The sequence below is a fragment of the Populus euphratica genome, unplaced genomic scaffold (assembly GCF_000495115.2).
Source record: "Populus euphratica unplaced genomic scaffold, PopEup_1.0 scaffold23.1, whole genome shotgun sequence".
Classification (NCBI taxonomy): Eukaryota; Viridiplantae; Streptophyta; class Magnoliopsida; order Malpighiales; family Salicaceae; genus Populus; species Populus euphratica.
In genome coordinates, this window is record NW_011499892.1 from 284,740 (window position 1) to 293,859 (window position 9,120).

General features: G+C 24.5%; 1 pseudogene; it reads right to left on the reverse strand.

The window, feature by feature from the left end:
- Window positions 1-233: 233 nt before the first annotated feature.
- LOC105131479 (ubiquitin-60S ribosomal protein L40-like) overlaps window positions 234-9,120 on the reverse strand; it is a 16,368-nt pseudogene continuing 7,481 nt past the window's right edge.

Below are 9,120 nucleotides of genomic sequence, written 5' to 3' on the forward strand. Positions count from 1 at the left end.
TTTAATATATTTTTAAATCATTTTCCAAAACATTCTCGAGGAATCCGAAAGCATCCATCCCTCTCAGGTGACAAACATCCCACTACTCTATCACGAGAGACACTTCACTGAAGGGGACGGCCACATGCTTCTTTGCTATCCTGTCAAGGGCTGCTGGCTCATCATTGCCTTGACGAGGGTCCCTGTTTTTTTTCTTTTTTTGTTTGTTTTGATTTTTGGCCATTCAAGCCATCTCATCCGATCTTGAAAGAGGAATGGTAGTTATAAACAGGCGAAGTAACAGCGACAGCAGCTGGTGCTCGTGTGAGGGTTCCTACTAGCCAATCTGAGGACGGTGCCAACGGCGCCTCCACTCCTCCATGGCTGGGCGGCACTCGTGGAGCTAGAAACCTCCGATCAACTCCTTGACTTTCAAGTGCATCATTCTTTCTGAAATACTAATTTGAAAGTTATTATTTGAAAATAAATCTAAATGAATTATTGATAAATATATATATATATATATAATTGTTTTATTATATTGTGAAAAATTATCTAACCGATTTAATTTTTTTTAATATTGTGTTAGAGTTTTGATAGTTAAACAATTATAAATTTAAATTTTATAATTCTTGTTTATTTAATAAAAATAAAAATATAAAATAATATAAACCTTTCAAGTTTGAAAAATTTTTATTTAAAAATATATATTAAAAAATATATAAATTATAAGTTTAACACTATAAAATAAAAGAAAAAACGCTTTACTTCATTTACAAGAGAAGATAATGGTTAGAGTTAGACTTTTGTGAAAGGAGGATGGCACTTTAATTGCATGGTCCATGTTCAATAATTTAAATATCTTTAAGAAAAGATTATTTCCCTGGCCAGCATTCGCAAAACTCTTGATTCTGATTCTTGATACTTTGTTATCATGGCCAACCACTGCTTTGGTGTTATCAGAAAGCCCCACCCCACCATGCAAAGCAGAATATAATGAATGATTATGTTTATTGGCTCTTTAGATTTATTGGAGCAGTTGTGCTTGGTGGTATTACAATAGGTTTTTCTAAAAAATAATTATTTAAAAATATATTAAAATAATATATTTTTTATTTTTTTAAATTTATTTTTTATATCATCTATATCAAAACAATTAATAAACACTAAAAAATTATTTTAAAATAAAATAAATTAAAAATACAATTCAACCACAAAAACCATCACTAATAACATTTTTAAATGTTTTAAAGTATTTGACTTTTGAACCTTAATATGAGTTTTCTAGTTTATATTTAGAATTTTTTTTTTGTTTTTCTTCCCAGATTTTTTCTTAGTTCATATTTTATATTAAAAATATCATATTTTAATTATCATGATTAAATAATAATATGTTTTCAAAAATAAACTATTTAATGTGTGGATAATCTGTTAGGTTTTTACAAAAATTTAAAAATAACCAATGTAAAAATAGGGAAAATTGAAATAATAAGATGAATACAATATAATACACTTTAGATTAAATCGATTATGTAACTTTGAAGAGATATAATAGAAATATATATTTTTCTCTCTCTCGTTCTTCCTCCTTATTCATCGAGCTTTTTCATCCCTTCTATTCTTGCTATTTTCTTTTTCAACTTCTTCAATGTAAATTATCTTTTCCCTTCCTTGTGAAAAATATTCGAATATTCTGTGGTCTTCCTTGTAAATTTCAGTGGTTTTCTTTTTTTAAAACAAAAAATGTTTCCATTTTCACACTTTATTATTGGTGAATGAATTCTTCGAATATACTTTTAACTTTTTAGGATATATTTTTCAGATAGATGTAATTTTAATTTTATATTTTTATAAAAATACATTAAAGAAATCTCTTCCTCGGTAATTAAATAACATCACGTCACATGATTTCAATTTTTAATCCAACTCTCACAAAATCTATGTGCAGTTTTAAATTTTAAATTGGCAAGCATCTTTAATTCCAAGACAGTGCCACATGAATCATGCAGGTACAGTTTGTTTATGCATTTTAAAAGTATATTTAAAAAAAATATTAATTTTTTTTGTAATTTTTTATAATTTTAATATGCTAATATCAAAAATAAAAATATATACACATCAAAAAATAATTTTAGTACATTTTCTATCCAAAAATATTTTTAAAAATGATTATATATAATAACATCAAACATGCACTAAATTACTTTATAATATTAAATACAGCAATCTCGTGGCAATTAAAGGTGTGATCATGAAACCAGGTAAGAAATGCTCTCCCAAGATAATTAGCAAGTACCATTTCAGCATATAAAAAATTATTAAATCTAGTTTATTTTAATATTTAAGTTATTGATTTAGTAAGTTAATTTAAGTTAATTTAAATTAATATTATTTTAAGATATTTTAAAAAAATAAAAATAAATTTTTGAATTTAAAAAAATGAAATTAAATTTTGATGATGGGTCATATATTTATTTTACGAGTCAATTGAATAATTTAATTTAAAATCTAAATTGGATAAGGTTCTGAATTAGAGGCACCGGAAGACTAGCTATGCCTGACGGGTCGTGGACAAAAAAAGGGGTCGTTGGGCTGTGTGTAAAAAACGAAAAGAGCACAGTCAGTAGGGCCGTTGAATACGGCAGCAGTTATTGCGCAATCTCACCGAATGACCTTTTGCTTTTCGTTTCCTTGATTTTGGAACTTTCTCGCGTGCCTCTGCCACGTCTGATCAATGCCAACAATTCTGTACCCATTTTATTTATTTATATTTTTTATTATCCACGTGGCACACATAATTTGTACATTACGAATCATCACTATTTCCTATAAAAATGTCACTGAAAATATAGCAACAATTCAGCAGAGATAAACTCATATTAGAGGTTAGAATCAGGGGTTCGAATGAGTTTCATAAAAGAAAAAATTCCAAATCTTAAGAAGTGGTAAATAGGGATGTTTTAAAAAATCATTTCATATGTAATATTTGTATTATTTAACTTGATTGAATTCATTAAAATTAAATAACATAAATATTATAAATAATAATGGGTTAGAAAATATAAAAAATAAATATTATAGGTCAAATATTGGGTTATGATTTTTAAAACTTAATTAACCTAAACTACCCAAATACTTTATACTTTATATATATATTTTATTTTTTATTTTTTTGATAGTTCATGGATTGAATATTTATTTTTATTATATTTAAAAAAGTATTAGCCACAAAATTCTTGTTAGTTGGCTTTTTATATATTTTTTTAACATGATAAAAAATAACTTGTTTCTTTGCTGAAGAGGAGAGGGAGATAACTATAATTTAATAATAGTGTAAAGTATAAAAATTAGATCTAACATTAAGGTTTTCAGACACTTACAATCTATTTGTATATTCATTTCTAAACACAAACCCATTAAAATTAATAATATAAGCCCAATCTATAAATATATATATATATATATAATATTTTCATATAAAAATTAGTCCAATCTAATATATCTAATCTACTCGGATCCAAAAAAAAACTTGAATAAATCTTGTGTAAAATTTATAAAATATTATAAACTTAGTTAAGTATGACTATAAGCTCAAACTCGACAAAATTTATGGACATTCCTAGTGATAATAAAGGACTTAAGCTTTAGACCCTTTTCTTTTTTACATTCCATTTTTTATTAGTGCTAGAAAAGTTATTTTGTAATCTATTTCTAATGCATCCAAAAGGTGTTCATAACTAGATTAACTAGCACTCGTATATTTAAAAATTTTATGTTGCTAACCATTTAGGTGGTGTCCAAATGGTAAGAACTTAGGACCACGAGATTTGTTTTCTTTGTGGTCTCAGGTTCGAGTTATCGGTTGCTCATATGATGGCCATTGGAGGCTTACATGGTCGTTAACTTCAGGGCCCGTGGGATTAGTCGTGGTGCGCGCAAACTGGCCCGGATACCTACATTTATCTAAAAAAAAGTTTATGTTGCTATTTGAGTAATTAGTGATAGGTAAACATAAGATGATGAAAAAAAGAGAGAAAATTAAAACAAATTGTTTAATTTAATAGCTAACATGATATAATCTCTTTTCAAAATAAATTTGTATAGGAAACTAGTGATAATTACTCATGATGAGATATAAAATTTCTCCTCACACCAATATATCCATGTAGAAATCATAAGATAATTTATGGCTAACATGAATTTCACCAAAGGGGCTAATTTACATCATCATAGGTGTTTTTATACATAATATTTCTCATAATCATAATGTTAATGTTGTAGGTAAACTTTTTTTTTCTTTTTTTAGCAACTTTTCCTCTCATCTATAACATTAATACACACCTTATCTTTTATATTTCTATTATTTAACTTAATCTTACTCATTAAAATCAGATAATATAAATATTAAAGATAATAAAAAATTAAAAATTTAAGAAAGAATATTATGGTCAAAAAATTTTAAACTCAGTCAACTCAACCCAACTCGTATATTATATATTTATTTTATTTTTATATTTAATAGTTTGTAAAATGAATATTTTTATTTTAGTTTCAAGATATTTCAGCTTCAAAAATTTTGTTAGTGAGTTTTTTATTAAATTTATTTAATTTAACAAAAAAATTTGTCAAAAGTAATTTAAATTTAATAATGATATAAGTTATAAAAAATAGACCTAACGTGATGATGTTATAAAACTTATACAAAGTAATATAATTCTATCTTTAAACATATGGCCATAAAAACTAGCAATATATGTTCAACTTGTATTTATAATATCTATAAAAAAATTTAGTCTGATCTGTATCTTTAACCATTAAAAAATATTAAACAAATTAAATTTATAATTTATAAAGTATCATGAATTAAATTAAATATAATTACAAATCTAAAATCAACTATATTGACAGGCGCCTCATTTTTGACAGCGACAGCCGATGCCAATATTTTCTGTCACGAGAAGTCACCTAATAACGGTACTTCTTTCACATTTTCTTTCGCTGTGTTATTTTGTCCAAAAGGGAAAAGGACAATAACGGCTAGTGCAGCTTTTGGTCGCCCAGCGAATGAAGCAGACCTTTCTTTACTGGCTTAGGATGACGAGCTCGTGGGTTTACAGCCTGATCCGGTAAACTTGCCGATGTTACCAAGGGAGCTACCGGTATTTCTCGGAACTGCTAATTATATTATATTGGCCCCACTTTATATTAATGCAACTTATTATTATTATTATTATTATTATTATTATTTATTTGAGAGATTTAACGCAGCTTAATTTAATTATTGGCTAGTAATAACTATTGTTCTCTAATACTAATTTGTGAATGTGAAGTACTACTTTTATGTAACTTTTGATAATTGTTTCGTAACAGAGTAGAAAAGACAAGGTTGTTAAGACAAAGTACATGCTGTTTAAAAAAATATATAAATTCTTTTCAAAATTATCTTCATTGTTTTATATATATTTTTATCTTTTTAATTAAATATCTTCCTATATATTTTATACGTATATCTTTTCTATAATAAAATATTAATTAAACACAACTTTTATGTTCAACTTATGTAATAATTGATAAATTTATCTATTATTTACAACGTTATTATATATTTTGATATAACATGTTAACTTATTACTATTTATATGTTGATATTGAATATTTTTATTTAAAAATATATTAGAATATTTTTTTATTGCACATTAAAATCATCAAAAAACATAAAAAAAATTAATTTAATGTTTTTTCAAGTACAATACACTAAAAAACCAAAAGCTACTATACTTCCAAGAAATCATTAGTTATTGTGTTAACATATTTGTTAATAGAGAACAATTGGGATGTAGTTTGCGTGTTTTTAAAAAAAATTAAATTTTTTATTAAAAATTTTATTTTTTAGATAATTTTAATATACCGATCTAAAAAATAATTTTTAAAAAATAAAAAAATATTATTTTAATATATTTTAACATAAAAAATATTTTAAAAAATAATTACAACCACATTTCTAAATAAATTTTTAATAGACTTGCTAATCTTAATTTGAGCGTGCTTGGCGAGATTGATATGTAGAATTGATTTGTTGTTGTATCCCTCGGCCAATTGGCCTATTTTATTTTAGTGTTTGTTATAATTTTTCTATTGATAAAAAAATCATTAACGAGGAAAAACTTGGGTTCCAGACCTTCCCTTTGAAAAAGAGCGCAATATTAACAAAAATTATAGAAAAATTCAATTCAATCTATTAATTTGATGTTAATATCATTTTATTTCAAGAAAATAACTAATTAACTTGTTAAAGATATGTCACGACTTAATTAATTATTAATTGCTTGTGGTGTTACATTTAGAACAATCGTAGAGCTTTGACTTTAAGAGGTTGAGAGTCATTCACTAAGGATAGAAAAATAAAAATAAATCTGTCTCCATAACTATTTTAGAATAAATTCTTTATTTTGTTTTTAAAACTGAAAATATAGAAAGATATATATAAAGTTTCCCCAGAAAAAAAACTGGGGGTGACAAGTCGTTTCATTTAATTTCATTAATACTTGTCATCCATATTAATATAAAACATTAAGTAAAATAAAATAAAATAAAAATTACAAAATTGTACATAAATTAAGGGATAAGTACTCTACAGGTAGATTAATTCATTTTAAAATAACAGTCTATATGCATATTAATTTAGAATTTTCTCTTATCATTCTTTCTATGTATTTGACATTACTATACCATCAAATAAAATTTTCTACGGAGAGCACAACACTGTGATCTCGTTATCGGTTTATGTAACTTCAATAACAAGAAGATATTAGTATTGTATTGGTGCAAAAAAAAAAAAAAAGCATCAGCAAAATATTGTAACCCAATGAGATATTGCATTGTTCATTAGAAAAATGAAATGATATTTTTTTTAATAAATTAACAAAGCATGTAATTGGGTGTAAAATCATCTTTTTAAGGAGATCTATTAGGTAATATATATATATATATATATATATATAAAATTGGGGATAGATTGATCCATATATATATTTTTTTAGCATAGAAAAATGACTTTGTTGTTCTTAAAAGTAAAAAAATATATAATTTTTATCTGGGTTTATTTATATTATTTTTAATATTATTTGCATAGTAAAATTATATTGATATCCTTGAAAGAAAGAAAAAAAACTTGCACATTTGAGTTTTTTGTCTTTTTATTTTATTTTTTTAAATAGTAAAGTGATAGAATTAACCTTAAAATAATAAAAAAAATCTAAGGTTGATTTTAAGGATGTTTTAGTCTTTTGATTATGTTTTTTTTTTTTTTACTTTTAAGTTGATTTAGGAGTTTTTTTTTGACAATTTTTTTTTAAAAAAGATATTGACATGCACGTAAGAATCCCAATACCTTTTGGGTAGCACATGCAAAATGATCATGTTACCAAAATCAGTTGTTCACAATGATAGTTGTTCACAATGATATTGGAAGCAACACATTGTTCTCTTTGTATTGGTGGGACACGTGCTCACAGAGAAGATGCATTGAGTTTCAATGAATATTTTTTTATTTTTTATTTTTTTTTTATTTCTAACCTAGAAATTCACATTAACCCTTTCAAAAATTTATCGTATTCTTTAGTTTTTTTTTTTTATTAATTTTAACTATCATTCTTTTATGTACTATATTGTTTTGCTTTTAATGCTATTTAAAATTTAAATTTATTTTTAATTTCATATCTTAATATTTTATTTCATTTAATTTTTATTAAATTTAGTTCTTATTTTTTTATTTTTTCTTGATTTATTTATTTTTTAATTTCACCTCTTATCATTTTATTTTATTTATTTACTTATCAAATTTTGATCCCTATTTTTATTTTTTTTTAATTTATTTATTTAATTTAGTCCATAATTATTTTTTTCATTTACTTTTTATACCATGTTCTCATTGTTTTGATTGCTATTTGTTTTTATTTGTTATGATTTCAATTATTTTTTTTATTTTTCATGTATGTCTTTCTACAAGATAATATAGGTCTCACGACCTGAGCTCGATTTAAATTTGGTTTTTTAGTTTTTTGTGATTTTTTTTTAAATTCATCATTGGGTTTCATTGTTTTTTTTATTTTATTTTATCATTTGATATTAAATTATTGATCTTTAAGCTTTATGATTTTTTTTATTTTTTTGTGGGTTATCCGAGTACATGTTAATTAACCCACTTTAACTCAAAAGTTTTTTTTTTTGCTAGCATTTTTTTTTGCTTTGGTCTTTTTTGTTAGGTCATTGTATTAAAAATCTAATATTTTTATTTCAGTCACATATTGCAGGTAGCAAATTAATCAAGTTAACTTGTATTTTTTCTTCGACATTACTTTTTTTTATTTTTTTATTTCATTCATTGACATTGAATTATTGAGTCTTAAGCTTTGCAATTTTTTCCACTCTCTTAGTATGAATTATATTAATCTCTTATCACATATTAATTAAGTTAATCTAGATTTATTCTGAATATCATTATCTAGACATCATTTTTTTATATTAGTAAAAAATTGACGCGGCCTACTATGCAGCGTAAACCATCTATTTAGTTTAGAGCTAATTTAACATTGTGGTCTAACTATGCATTTGAAGAATTTGAAATTTTTCTTAGCTTCCAATTTAATTTTTTTTTGAACTGTTTTGATGTGTTAATATTGAAAATAAATTTTAAAAATAGAAAAAATATTATTTCAATATATATTTAAATAAAATATACATTAAAAAACCTCCACTATATTTTCAAATAAATATCTAACAGCCGTTTGCAAAGGATGTCGAACATCTTCGCAATTAAATACTTCAAGTCTCCAAGGGGTATGACATGATGACAAAGAGTTTGAGATTTGTATAGCAGGTCTTGAGTTTGAATCAGGGCGTGTATCTCTTGTAAAAATCTGGAATAACCAGAATTTTACTCACTCACTTGGACTCATAAAATTATTTTTCAAAAAATAAGGTTTCCTCGAATAAAAAAAAAAAAAACCCTCAGCTATATTAGTTGGAAAATAAAAGGCAAGAGAAAATGAAAATAGGAGAGGATTGAAAACAGAGTGGTGTGAGGTTAGCTTGACCAAAAAAAGATTTTTTAAAAAGCAATTTAACACGTTTTAAAAAATA